This window comes from Suricata suricatta, chromosome 2 (genome assembly GCF_006229205.1).
Source record: "Suricata suricatta isolate VVHF042 chromosome 2, meerkat_22Aug2017_6uvM2_HiC, whole genome shotgun sequence".
NCBI lineage: Eukaryota > Metazoa > Chordata > Mammalia > Carnivora > Herpestidae > Suricata > Suricata suricatta.
Genome location: NC_043701.1, coordinates 50,567,807 through 50,582,671, shown reverse-complemented (window position 1 = coordinate 50,582,671; position 14,865 = coordinate 50,567,807).

Below are 14,865 nucleotides of genomic sequence, written 5' to 3'. Positions count from 1 at the left end.
CCAGCAATTGTAGCTAACGGGCTTGGAGCTGAGCCGTTCTGGTGTAAACTTGCTGCCTTGTGGTATCTCAAGGCATTCAACTCGTGTGCTCTGAAAACTCAAAAGATTCGAAGCAAGGAAAATAAACTGCTAGTGACCAAGACAGGAGAGGAAAATAACAGGTAACCTATAAAAAGACATTAGGAGTTTTAGCAACCTTGCAAGGGGAGCAAGAAAGGGGTGATGTGGGCCACTTATCAGATCACTGCAGTGGGAGTCGAACTGGACAGAAGCACTGGGACTCGGTGCTGGCTGCCCACAGACTCCCAGTGTGACTCAGCAGCATCTGAACAGACACTGGTGTCTGTCACCGCCTGTGCCACGTCTGCCCGCCCACCTCTGGACCACACTGTGCGTGACAGTAACCAAGCCCACATGTACAGGGTTTCTAGACTTCCTCTTGGCCTGTCCTACCCTCCCCCAGCCCCTCCATCAACCAGGTTCCTGTTGCCAACAACCTATATCTGGGGCAGGGGCTGGCCTCTACTTCTGTGCCTCTCAGCATTCCAAGTGTTCCCAGCAGCCACCGGCATACCCCGAATCCCACAGTCACTAAACAGGGGTCTTTTAGAAAACTCATTCTTCCTTTGCTTTTTGCAGATTTCTCAGAGCTGGGAGACGTTTCTTGCTCTTTGCCATAGGTCCTGCCCTACTCCATTCTCAAGAGACCCACCACTCTCCTCCCCACTTCTGTGGCCAATGTGGTGACTGTGCTTGGTTTTCCAGACCCCTCTGGAAGAATGTTTTCCTGATGAAGGGCGGCACATGGTGACAGGTGACCAGAGTGGCCAGGGAAGAGACAAGCTTTTGTGGTGAGGGAGGGTGTGGCCCCGAGCTCTTGGGTCTCTGGAGAGTTGGACCCCAGAGGTCCAGAGTCTCCCAGCTTCGCCAGGATGAGGTCTGCTAGCATCACAGAAGATGCTGTCATTCCCCCTCTGTACCTGCTCTGGGTTTCATGTGCTCCTCATTAGGACTGAAGTCCCAATAGCACCTCTTTTCAGAATGAGATGAGAAGACAGGAGAACATGCAGACAGCTCAAAACACAGCCTTTACCCGAAGCTCCCTGCCGTCAGTTGGTGGGGCTGACTGCCTTCTCTCTGTTCGCCAGCAACGCTGGAGACCTGGCTGGGTGGTGACCGCATGGCAATATGACCTGGACGTGCTGTTCACCCCAGGGGGCACCAGTAGGAGCCCCAGCTGTGGTGGGAACAACCCCTCCCCTCCCCTCACTACCACAGTAAGGGGACTCCCATCCAGCCTCCTTAGAAGGGATGAGACAAGAGCACCTGGGTGGCCCAGTCAGCTAAGCGACCAACTCTTGACTTCAGCTTGGGTCATGATCTTATGGTTTGTGAGTTCGAGACCCACATTGAGCTCTGCGCTGATAGTGTAGAACCTGCTTGGGATTCTCTGCCTCCTCTCTCTCTCCCGCTCCCCACTCGGTGCTCATTCTCTCTCTCTCTCAAAAATAAATAAACTTTAAAAAAACGAAAAAAGAAGGGATGAGACAGAGGCTCGTAAGAATGGAGAATCGGGGTGGGGGAGGAAGGGCACGGGTCAGATCCCAGCTTGGTGCTTATTTCTAGCCGCCCCCAGGCTCTGTGACCTGGAGACCAAGGCTCCCTGCTCTTGGATTGCACGTGAAGGGAGGCAGACAGGCAGCTCGCCACAGAGGAGGGGTGGGTCGGCACAGGGATGCTGCTAGAGCGGGTTCTGACCCACAGCGAGCACCGAGTAAGCAGTGGTGACTAAACCCACCTGTGGCTTCAGGCTCTGTGAGCCTCTGGAACCACAGGGGGAGGGGGGGCTTAGAAATGAGACAGACACAAAAGGCAGCTGCATGATGAATGCAGCCACTTAGCTCCTTCAAACCTTGAGATGCCAAACATCCATCAGCAGCGATTATGTCTGGTAGGAGAGGCCACCATTTTCATCCCAGACAGAACCACATGGGGCCGCACCGGCTTTGCCCCCTCAGACAGCAGACCCTGAGGCCAGGTTCCCTGTGCAGGCAGCTCAGAGCAATACTTGGGACAGGTGAGCCAGCTCTGGGGAATTAAATCGGGTGCAGCCCATGGTGGGCCGATAGTCTGAGGACCAGTCCACAAGGGCCGACGCCTGTAAATGCCCAGGGCCGGAGCCCCTGAGAAGCTGTGTGTGGGCTTCAGAGTCACAAGAGTCCTCGCCCCACAAGACGCTGGAAAGGTTACTGGGAAATGCACCAGGGAAGGCCAAGCTCCCAGGACTAAGACCCAGCATCAAGCTCCCAGACACAGACCCTTCCCCAGAGCCTTCAGAGGGGACTCCGCCCTGCTAACACATGGACCTCAGATTTCCGGTCCTCAAGACAGTAACTTTCTGTGGTTTACATGCCTGCATTCACACAACTTGACCTATGACAGGCCTATGCTCCTGGCATAAAGCAACACGATCGAAGTAAAGAAATACACGAAAGCCTGAAATCCAGTTCTGAGTGGCTCCGATTTCTGGCTCTGAGGCAGAAAGCCTCTGACTTGCAGTTACTTGGATGGTGGGAGGCAGGGCGCGGAGGCAGGCATTTTGAAGGGCTGGTAAACATTTTTCCAAGCTGCCCAGCCATGCAGGAACACTGCTTCTGTATTTGTCTGATAGGAAGCACCGAGGTTCCTTGGGGCTTCAGGAGCAGTCAGAGCTGACTGTGAAGGCTCTCCGAGCTCCTGTCCAAGTGCTCCTCACGCTAGAGGTCAGCAAACACCGGCATCCCAGAAATACAGTGGGGAAGGGGCTCAGTAAGGTCCTTGGGGCAGTACCCCGATGGGTGATCTGAAGCTGTTTGAATTCACATGTTGCACCTAATTTCCTGATACTGACAGCTTTCTTTCTTTCTTTCTTTCTTTCTTTATTTTTTTAATATTTTATTTATTTTTGAGAGGGAGAGAGACAGAGTGAGCAGGGGAGGGGCAGAAAGAAAGAGGAAAATACGGAATCCAAAGACAGTCTCCAGGCTCTGAGCTAGCTGTCAGCACAGAGCCTGACGCAGGGCTCGAATCCACAAACCGCGAGATCATGACTTGAGCCGAAGTCAGACGCTTAACCGACTAAGCCATACAGGCGCCCCTAACAGCTTGCTTTCTAAATTAGCTCCCCACCGGGGCGTCTGGGTGGCTCAGTCAGTTAAGTGTCGGCTTCCGCTCAGGTCATGATCTCGAGGTTCATAGATTCGAGCCCTGCGTCGGGTTCTGTGCTGACAGCTAGCTCAGAGCCTGGAGCCTGCTTCCGATTCTGTGTCTCCCTCTCTCTGACCCTCCCCTGATCACTCTGCCTCTCTCCTTCTCAAAAATAAATTGAAAACATTTTTAAAAATTAAATAAATAAATAAATTAGCTCCCCACCCCGGGGCACCTGGGCGCCCAGTCAGTTAAGTGTCTGACTTCAGCTCCAGTGATGGTTTTGGAGTCTGTGAGTTCGATCCCCAAGCCCAGCTCTTTGCTATCAGCCCAGAACCAGCTTCAGATCTTCTGTCTCCCTCTTTCTCTGCACCCCTCCCCTAAATGAATAAACATTTAAAACATGAATAAATGGATTAACTTTGCACCTGTTTTTGGCCAGTGTTGGCTGGAAGCATTACTGCGAAATACAGGAGTCTCAGAGTCTGCATTAGCCGTAAGCTGAGGGAAGGGTTTGGAAGGAGACCCTGAGTGTCTGTGACCTTGCGGGGACTGGCCTCCGTCAGTATGAGAAGCCAGTGTCTGCTGTTCCTCACTTACCATCACTCACCGCCTGGTCTCTTGTGACTCACTGGACCCCTGGGTGGCGAGGAGGACCAGTCCTCAGCCCCTCCCCCTGCTCCCACTCTCTCTTCTGCTGCCCTCCCTCCTTCCCACCTGACTCCCGTGTCCTCAGCTGCAGTGATTTGCAGCCTTGTAACTCACGTTCTCGGAGAGGCACCTCGTGCAGATGAACTGTCTCACGTTTGAGTAATTCTCCGATAAACCCAATGTGAGCGGTGACAGCACAAAACAGTGTCCTCAGATAGAAGCGTAACGTGAGGAGCATATGTAATATTCCAGTGGGTGCGTTTAGAAACTAGAAAGGAACGGGTCAAATTAAATTTAATAGCATAGTTTTACCAAACAGGTCCAACATGTTACTGTTTCAATATGTAACAAATATAAAATGTTAATTTGGGGGACGGGGGTGAGCCTGTGTGGCTGGGTTGGTTCAACATCGGGCTCTTGTTTCCACTCAGGTCATGATCTAACCGTTAGTGAATTCGAACCCCTAGAGGGGCTTTTCCCTGACAGTGAGGAGCCTGCTTAGAATTCTCTCTCTCCCTCTCTCGCTGCCCCTACCCCACTCACCTCATCTCTCATTCTTTCAGAATAACCCCGATTTTAAATCTTTTTTTTAATGTTTATTTATTTCGGAGCTATCTGCAGAGAGCCTGGTGAGGGTTCGAACTCATGAACTGTGAGATCATGACTGAGCCAAGGTTGGATGCTTAACCAACTGAGCCATCCAGGTGCCCCAATAAATAAACATTTTTTTTTAATTTTAGGGGAGCCTGGATGGCTCAGTCGGTTAAGCAACCAACTCTTTGTTTCAGCTCAGGTATGATCTCCTGGTTTGGGAGTTAAAGCCCCGCATCAGGCTCCGTTCTGACAGAGTGGAGCCTGCTTGAGATTATCTGTCTCCCTCTCTTTCTGTCCCTCCTCCTTTCTGTCTCTCTCTCAAAAATAAATAAGTGGGGCGCCTGGGTGGCTCAGTCGGTTAAGCATCCGGCTTCGGCTCAGGTCAGATCCCACGGTTTGTGGGTTCGAGCCCCGCATCGGGCTCTGTGCTGACAGCTAGCTCAGCGCTGGAGCCTGTTTCAGATTCTGTATCTCTCTCTCTCTCTGACCCTCCCCTGCTCCAGCTGTTTCTCTCTGTCTCTCAAAAATAAATAAATAAATAAATAAAAAAGAAGCATCAAAAATAAATAAGTAAACTTAAAAAACTTTAAATGAATGTTAAATATAAATCCATATGTACATTATGCTGACAGCACATCTCAATCTGGACTGGTCATACTTCCAGAAGGTGGGAGGGGGAGAGGGGCCTACTGCACAGGGAGCTCTAGAAACCACTGCGCAGAAGGATCCCTATCCCCAGGACCTGCGCTCTGGGTGGGGTGACAGAGAACATGAGGCAGGAGCCACTAAGGACCCCAAGAGCCTGGACTTGAACCACAGCTCCAAGACTGCCTACCAGAATGACCGTGTGCCCGTTATTTAACCTCGCCAAGCCTTGGATGACGTCATTTGTTAAAGGAGGTCAATAATAGTACGTATCTCCTAAGATTGTCACAAGGAGTAAGTAAGATGACACATTCTACTGCTCAGCCTTCCTGGAGGGCCTATATCTGAGCTTCCACCTATACCTGAGGGCCTTCATCTGTGTGCCAGTCATGGGAGGTCTATGGCTGTCCCCTCTCTGTCCCCTTTCTACCAGGCGGAGGTGTAGGAAAGACAGGACCTGGGCCAGCTCCAGATGGTGTGGCATTACCCAACAGGAAACTGTCACAGCCCCTGGAAGAAAGTGGTGGTCCACACCTCTGCTCTCCCCCAATTCATAGACACACCCATTTCTTTGTTTTTTTAAGTTTATTTATGTATTTATTTTGAGAGAGAGTGAGAGAGCACTAAAGGGGCAGAGAGAGAGAGAGAGAGAGCACCCCACACAGGCTACAGACTGTTAGCGCAGAGCCCAATGCAGGGCTAGAACTCACAAACCGTGAGATTATGACCTGAGTCGGAAATCAAAGTTCAACGCTAAACCGACTGAGCCACCAGGTGCCCCAAAACACCCATTTCTAAGAAAGTTATTTATAAAATCACTTTGTAGCTAGATAGTCACATGGAGGCTTCCCCAGGCACATGGGGAATGTGATATTGGTTCTTTTGAAACTCCTTCTCCTAAGCCTGATTCCTGGTGTGAGGTGGTTAGGGACGCCCTGGGCGCTGGATCTGCTCTGGGAGGGACCACCTCTCTCTTGGCCACAGGGGAGGGCCACTAGTCCCATGATCCTCAAGTCCTCTGGAGGGAGAAGTCAAAAGAAAATATTTACATGCCAAGAGATCATTTTTAAAATTAATAAAAATCGAAATAAAAAAAACAACCACCACCTTGGGTTTTGGGTTTTCATCTGAGCTCTGCCCACAACTTATTAGTTGATGTTGAGCAGTTACACCACTTCTCTGCCCCTTCCTTGTCCTCACATTTTAGGGGAGGAGGCTGCGACGTACCCATGCCTCCCAACTGAGTTCCAAGGAGCCTGTTAGGTCTTTGCAAAGGTATTTGAGGAAGAAATTTAAGAAGCAGAATGTAATTTTCAAGCTGGTGGGCTCTCTGCTCCTTGAAGCCAGGATCATGGAATGTACATCTAATGTACAAGGTTTCATGGAGTTTCTGGGGAGGAGCCTGCACTGTGGGTAGGGCAGGGCTGGGTGACCCCAGACAAAGTGGCTAGAGGAGGCCGAGGTTCGGACAGCTGGACAAGAGCAGAAATAAAGTCGGGGCATTTCTTGAGTGAGGCTGACATTATGGTAGCTCAGGTGTGGCGCTGGGAAGTGAGGCCTGACGGTTCCTGGCGGGATCTTCCACCTTGGGCCACCTGGACGCCCACCTCCTCCCTGGGCAGAGACATGGTGTGATTGTCCCACTTTGTGTGGCTGCTCTTTTGCTGTCCCCTCCCTCTGCTTATTTTAGGCAGACCCTGAACTGTGCTGGGCATGTAGGTATGTCGGATCCTTATTTCTCACAGCGGGGATGTAAGTGACAGTTGGAGAGATTCAAGTTTATCTGATAGGTGCAAGCAGAGGGAAGCCATACATTTCAGTAACGTTCTTATTGAGCTTTCCACCTCTTAACGTTCTTTATGTTCTAGCGAGACAGAACATTTCAGCTAACTTAATTACAAAAGAAACTTGAGGAACTCTGGATGCCTCTTAAAAAAAACAAAAACAAAATAAAACCCAGGGGCACCTGGGTGACGCAGTGTGGTAAGTGTCAACTTTGGCTCAGGTCGTGATCTCACAGTTCATGAGTTTGAGCTCCTCAATAGGCTCTGTGTTGACAGCTCAGAGCCTGGAGCATGCTTCCAATTCTCTGTCTCTGTCTCTGTCTCTGTCTCTCTCTCTCTCTGTCTCTCTCTCTCTCTCTCTCTCTCTGCTCCTCCCCTGCTCATGCTCTGTTTCTCAAAAATAAATAAACATTAAAAATTAAAAAAAAAAAAAACAGCAGAACAGACAGACTCACAGGGACTAGACAAGGGGAACTCCGGGGTTCAAGGCCCTAGGAGCAGGTGACTGAAAGGGTCATCACCCCAGGGCACTAACAAAAGCGTTGATCCCACCATCTCTGGCTTTGACCAGTCCAGACAACATCCACATTCCTGGGAAGGGGACAGGATGGACCTTGCTGGGACACGTGTCCACCATTACAGGTTGGTGGCCCTGAGGTACTGAGGCAGGTGGCATTGTCTCTCAAATGGAGAAAAGACACGGATGGAGCGATTGACCCAGAGCAGGTGGGGAAGGGGCTGTGCTCTGAAGTATCCACCTCTGTGGAAGGAAGAACTGATTTGGCTTCAACGAATGAGGGTGACGAGTTGAGGGCCAGAGTGACAGGACAATAGGGATATTTTTGCTGTTGTTGATTCAGTGGCAAGGACGAGGTATCTGGCAGGAACAGAGCCTGGAGGAAGATGAGCCAGGAGGGGAAGGGACACTCATGGTGCTTGGCTCTCAGCCCTGTGCCTGTGTCACCACTGTTTGCTCTGCCTCCCAGCGAGACAGTGAGTGAGTACGTGCCTGCTTTGGGAGATGCAAAGTGGGGCTCCCCTGGTCGCCCTTCCACACTTACCCCACCAACCAGGACAGAGGGGTCTGGGCAAACCTTTATTTTCCGATGTTACTTAGCTCAGGGAAACGTTCTACCTTCACTCTCCCCGCCAAACAAGTTCTCTGCAGTTGTTTTTAAATTTTTTAAATGTTTTTATTTATTATTGAGAGACAGAGCATGAGCATGAGAGGGGAAGAGAGCGGGGAGATGCAGAATCCGAAGCAGGCTCCAAGCTCTGAGCTGTCAGCACAGAATCCGATGCAAGGCTCAAACTCAAACTGCGAGATCATGACCTGAGCCAAAGTCGGACACTTAACCGACTAAGCCACCCAGGTGCCCCAATTTCTCTGTTTTGACCTGGTCCAAACATTGTTAAGTGCTAAAAAGTATTTAAAGTTATTTATTTATTTATTTATTTATTTTGAGAGAGAGAAAGAGAAAGAGAGGGACAGAGAGAAAGGGAGAGACAGAGAATCCCAAGCAGGCTCCAGGCTTTCAATGCAGGCCTGATGCAGGGCTCGATCTCACGAACCACAAGATCATGACCTGAACCAAGATCAAGGGTCAGACGCACAACAAACTGAGGCACCCAAGCGCCCCAGCCCTAAAATGTCTTTAAAGACTTAACCCAATATGGGTTTCACCCAATATTCTGCCCTATTTTTCCCCCAACAGTGGGATAAATATCTTTATTAGAAATACTAACAGGTTCATTTCCACATTACCTTCTCAGTATACATTTATCTGTGCCTCTGTTAATACAAACCCATTTCCAGAACACCAGGAATGTGGAAGGTGGGAAAGAAAGTCCATGGGTATATGCCATGAGCCTGCAGGACGAAGTTGTGCAAAAATAGCTGATTGTACCATGAGCACACTGCTTAAGCAGCAGATGCCATTGCTTATGACCATGGCAGCAGTGGCTGTACCTCTGAGACCCAGAAGATCTGCTGTAAGCCATGGGGGGGGGTCAGTATGACCTTGGCACACAGCCTGACCCGGGCTTGGAGGAGACTCTTCCCCAGTGTGGAAGTCAGAGATCATCTCTCTTAGCTTGCCAATGCCTGGGGGAGCGGGCAGGCAGACCGTGGCTCCTGAGCCTGCATCAGCTCTACCATAGTTGACCTGAAGACAAATCCTGAACTATCAGCAGGGTCCAAGTGCATAAGATTAATTTTTCTAGCAGCTAAGCTCACACTTAGCCCCCATATCCTAGGTCACAGGAACCCCATCTCCAACATGGGCCTGAAAAGTCTGCAGTTCTGGAACAGAGTGATCACCACTCTGAAACAGGTAGAAGCCGAGATCTATGGGAGATTGCAGCAAGGGGCCAGGAGGAGTGATTTTCATTGAGCACCTGCTACGTGCCTGGACCCTGCGCCGTCACACCTAGCTTCTTCCCACTTCCTCCTTACAATGCCCCTGTGAGCAAGGTGGCCGCAGCTCCTTGTGACAGATGAACACACAGGTTGTGAGACTCGCCCTCCTGGAGACATCAGGATTTAAAGGAAGGGGCACAGGACCAGGTATTGGAAGTCACGGCTAGCCCGATTCACTTTGGTCTCTGCTATTTACTAAGTGTATCACCAACTAGAGCCATTTATTTAAATACCCTTAACCCCAGGGCATCTGGGTGAAGCTGCCAACTCTTGGTTTCAGCCCAGGTCATGATCTCGTGGTTTGTGAGTTCGAGCCCCACGTCAGGCTCTGCACTGAGAGTGCAGAGTCTACTTGGGATTCTCTCTTTCTCTCTCTCTTTCTCTCTCTCTCTCTCTCTCCCTCTCTCCTTCTTTCTTTCTCTGTCCCCTCCCCTACTCTCTCTTTCTCAAAATAAATACCCTGAGCCCCTAGTTTCTCATCTGCAAGAAACACATCTGTATGATAAAATATATTAATGTATATCATAAAAACTTGTTATGAAAATGAGTCCTGGTACACATAATATGTCTGGCACATGAGCATTTAATAAACTGTCCCCTCATGCCCCTCCAAAGACACACACTGGTTGATTCTGGGCTTGGGATTGGAATTTGGCTGTCAAGGTTCCAGGCCCCTTGGGTTGCAAGCTTATTCCTCTGTGTTTACATTTACACAGCTCAGTTCAATGCACCTCAGGTCCAGGTATATAGTGTCAGGCTCACTACTGACCTGGATGCAGGGGTGGATACCCCAAAGTTGGTACAGGAAAGACTTAATTCCTATGACTGGTGACAACTGCATACAGTCTCTTCCAGCTTGCAGTCGGGTCTGCAGACATGCTTGGCTGTTAGGTCTTGCAAGATTTTTTCCCCAAATAATATGAAGTAGACACAGGTAGATAAACAAATACCAATTATTCTATTTTTATAAACTGTAGCTGTGAAGCTGGCCTCTGTCTCCTAGGTATCAAGATTTCCATCCTGCCATGGACTTCTCTAAGGGCAATGTATGCATCTCTTGCACCAAGCCTGACGACTTGAAACTCATCACACGGAGGCTTTACTTCTGCCTTCTGGTCCCTTCTCTCATCTTCAACTGGATGTGTTCTGATCTGCAGAGATCCTATAAACTAGAAAGTGTTCTCCCAGAAAGCACTAGCTTTTACTCAACCTTTTGTTTACACCCTGTTCATCCAAGGCCATGCTAATTTAAGTATCTGACAGCCACGCACACACAGAGGCACACACATGCATGAGCATACACATGCATGCATACATGTGTGTGCACACAGAGTCATACATGCATATGCACACATGCACACACACATGAATGCATGCACACAGAGACATACACACATGCATGCCCAGACACACGTGCACACACATGCAAACACACAGTCACATGTATATGCATGCACACAGAGGAACGCATGCACACACACATATGCACATAGACACACATGCACACACAGGCATACACATGCAAACATGCACATACACATGTGCACACAGAGACATACACATACATACACCCATGCACACCCACAAACATGCACACACGTACAGCATACACACAGACACACACACACACACACACACACACCCATCTACCCTCACGTACACCAACACTTCTGTGTGTTCTGCTTTGTGTCACTGAGGTGCGGCTCAAACCTGAACACCGCTGAGTTCAAGTACTTCATGCTCTTGAATCTCAGTGCCCTTGTCTGCTCACCAATGACGGCAGTGTATGTCCCACGGGGATGAAGGCAGGTTCTCACGAGACAGCAGAAATAAACCTGTAATACAGCATCTCTGTCCTTACACCAGGATATGAAGGAAGCTCTTTTTTTTTGTACTATTTACTAGTCTTCAACTCTGATGACACAACTTCTAGAGTTCAGGAAACTGTCAAACGAACTCTCAAAGGCTCCCTCATTAAGGCTCGTCATCAGACATCTCTTTATTTCTTCACATTCATTATGCACGTGCTAAACTAAAAAAAAAGAAACCCACCTGTCAATCAAAGGAAACAGAACAGTCTATAAAGGGACATTCACTGTACATTGTGCTACCACAGGCAAAATTTAACTCAAAAACAAAACCAGATGGACACATTAATTGGGAAAGCTGATGGCACACCTTTGGCTGAGTTTGCTTCATAGTGAGGAATTATCTAGATATATTTAGATTGAAATGAAGCATTGCATAGGACCCAGAACTTCTCCAACTAACTACAGTAGAGGTTGCTCACGCTGTGTCATTATCCTGAAATTCACTACCGAGATGCTGGTCATGCAATTTTTTCCAAGACAAAAGAGCCACATAAGAACTCAGTAACATATAAATGAATGTTTATATTGCTCTTGAAAACAGCATCATGAAATTGACCTCCCATTTGATAAGCTGGGATTCCCACAATTTTCAGTGATTTTGGGGGTAGGTAAGAATGAGCCGCTCTCCCCAAATACTCCCCTACCTGCTCACTGGTGCACTCAGCCTCTATCCATTCAAATCAACTCTGGCTCTAATGTGCAATGCTTATCCTGGGTAATTCTGCTACCGGGTTCATTGGTGGTGGCTGTTGGCTGGACATCTGTGTTCCTCTTAAATCTGTATGTTGAAACCCTAATCCTTGGTGTGATGGTATTTGGAAATGAGGCTTTTAAGAAGTAGCCAGGTTATGATGAGGTTGTGCCTGAGTTGTGATTGGGTAGTGATTCATTTCGTGAATGGGATCATTGGCCTTATAAGAACACAAGAGAGCTCCTCCCCTCTATGTATCTCTATTTCTATCTCCATTTCCATCTCCATCTCCATCTCATCTCCATCTCTATCTCTATCTGTCTCCATCTCCATCTCCATCTCTATCTCCATCTGTATCCCCATCTCTCTCTCTCTTTCTCACCCCACCACATGATTACACAATGATAAGGCAGCTGTCCACAAGCTACCAGGAATCAGATCCTTACCAGGAACCTACTCTACCAAAACCTTGACCTTGGACTTCCCAGCCTCCTTGTGAAAAAGAAATGTCTCTTGTTTAAGTCACTCCATCTGTGATGTCTGGTTATGGCGGCCTGAGCTAAGACAGTGGTCCAGGAGGCCATCTGTGCCCTCATTTTCTGCGTCCTCACAGGAACTGGTCAGCCTCTTCTCCTCTTTCCATTCAGTGCATGATCCCACAAAGGCCAAACACAAGAACACTGAGGTGGAGGTTGGTGGAAGAGACCCATGTGTTCAACAGTTAACTCACAGTCTTGAAATGGGGCAGGATGATCCCTCGGAAGAGACACAGAGTGGGCTGAATTTATGAGACAGGCAGAGTAGGGGAAATTGTCAGCAAGGGACCCAGCCAGATGGAGGAAGACCAGTCAAAGAATAAGCTGGACTTCTGGAGCACAAATCACATTTGGAAGCTGGTGACGTTGCCAAGAAACCCCAGAAAATTTGAGAATGACTTGGCCTGTCTTGGATTTTGATTTTATTAACAAAACCATTGAAAGCCTACATATTTTATCATTGAAACTTACTACAAATATATTGAAACTAGCCATCATGCAAGTGTACCCTGAGTGTCATCTGAGCAGATCCCAGCATGATTCTGTCTCTGAACCAGTCTCCAAGCCTAGGGCCTGACACACATGAGGACCTGAACACTCTGTGTGAGCAATGGATAAATCAACATGCATTTAAAATGTCAAACACTGGGGTGCGTGGGTGGCTCAGTTGGTTGAGCATCTGGCTTCAGCTCAGGTCATAATCTCATGGTTCATGGGTTCAAGCCCTGTATCAGGCTCTGTGCTGACAGCTAGCTCAGACCCTGAAGCCAGTCTTCAAATTCTGTGTCTCCCTCTCTCTCTGACCCTCCCCTGCTCACACTGTCTCTCTCTCTCTCAAAAATAAATAAAACATTCCAAAAATTTTTAATAAAAAATTAAAAAAATAAAAGTCAAACACAAAGGTAATGGGGATTAAGGAGTGCACTTCTCATAATGAGCACTGGATGATGTATGGAAGTGTTGAATCCCTATATTGTACACCTGAAACTAATATAAAACATAACACTGTATGTTAACTGTACTGGAATATAAAATAAAATAAAATAAATAAAATAAAATAAAAAGTAACATAAAACAGGGGCACCTGGGTGGCTCAGTCAGTTAAGCTCCAGTGATGATCTCACAGTTCGTGAGACTGAGCCCTGTGTTGGGCCCTGTGCTGACAGCAAGGAACCTGCCTGGGATTCTCTCTCACTGCCCCTCCCCTGCTCCTGCAGATGTGTTCTCTCTTGCACACCCTCCCTCTCTCGGTCTCTCCCATCCCAGGAACAAGGCCAGATGGTGTCTATGCAACACTGACATTGTGTTTGGCATTGTTTTGGGGGACAGAGGGACAGCAAAAGCCCTGGGATTGAGCTCTATCTCATGGTTTCCAGAAACATCTTATTCCCTTCCAAATATATCCTCCCTGATGCAACTAATTAGCGGCCTCTGCATTCCAATCACCAAAGCCCAGGTCTCATCTTCCCTCACCTAGACTATTCAAATAGGGCCGTGAAGGTTTCCAGCATCATTATCCAACCTGTCGGCAGGGATATTAGTTAAAGATATAGTCCAGATGGCACCACTCATCTGCTCAATCACTCCTCTGGCTCTCCATCCAACTTAGAGCAAAAGTCGTCATCATTCTGCAGAATCTGCTTTTTCCGACCCCACAGGATTGGTCTGTCTCCCATGAGCCCCCTTGGTTCCTGTGTTCCAGCTTCACTGGCCTTGCAGAGCCTCACATAAGTTCACACCAGCCCTGCTGGAAGGCCTGGACACTTGCTGTCCTTCCCTGGAACTCTACCGACCACGTGTTCACATGTCTTCCCCCTCACAGCTTTCTGGCTTTCCCTGGCTGCCCCCACCAAAGTCACACCCTCACCCTGTGACCCTGACTGCTCTCTGTCTCAGCACCTACCGCCTGACACATCTACTCCCCAAAAGGAGGACATTTTATTATTCTTTGAACCACAGCACCCAGGGAAGTTTCTGGAACATGGTACATCTCATAGAAGTTTCTGGAACATGACACAGGCTTCAATAAACATGAGGGAAAGCAAGGAAGACGAGAGAGCCCATGGTGACCAGAGATACTTTGTAACTACCTTCCCCAGGCTGGCAAGGGTTTGTCCTTCATGCGCCCAGGTTTTTCAGACTTTACCCAGTTTGGTGAGCTAGCCAGAGTTCTTTCAGTGGTTTTTTTTTCCCCAAAACACAACCAGAGCCCATTTTTGTGACTTGCAACCTCAGATATCTAATGACCACATAACCCATAAGTACCCTCCTCTCCAATGCAAGCACTATGACAATTTCTCCTGGATTCACTCTTCTGATGTCTTGCCCTTCTGGGCCTTTCTCATCAGGCTGTGACCCAGGTCGTTCCATTGACTGTATCACCTGGGATCCCCCTCCACACACACACCTAACACTTCTGTATCTCAGCTTACTCATCAGTCTCCTGGGGATTTTAATAACCCTCCTCCTAATGCCATTCTCCCACAGT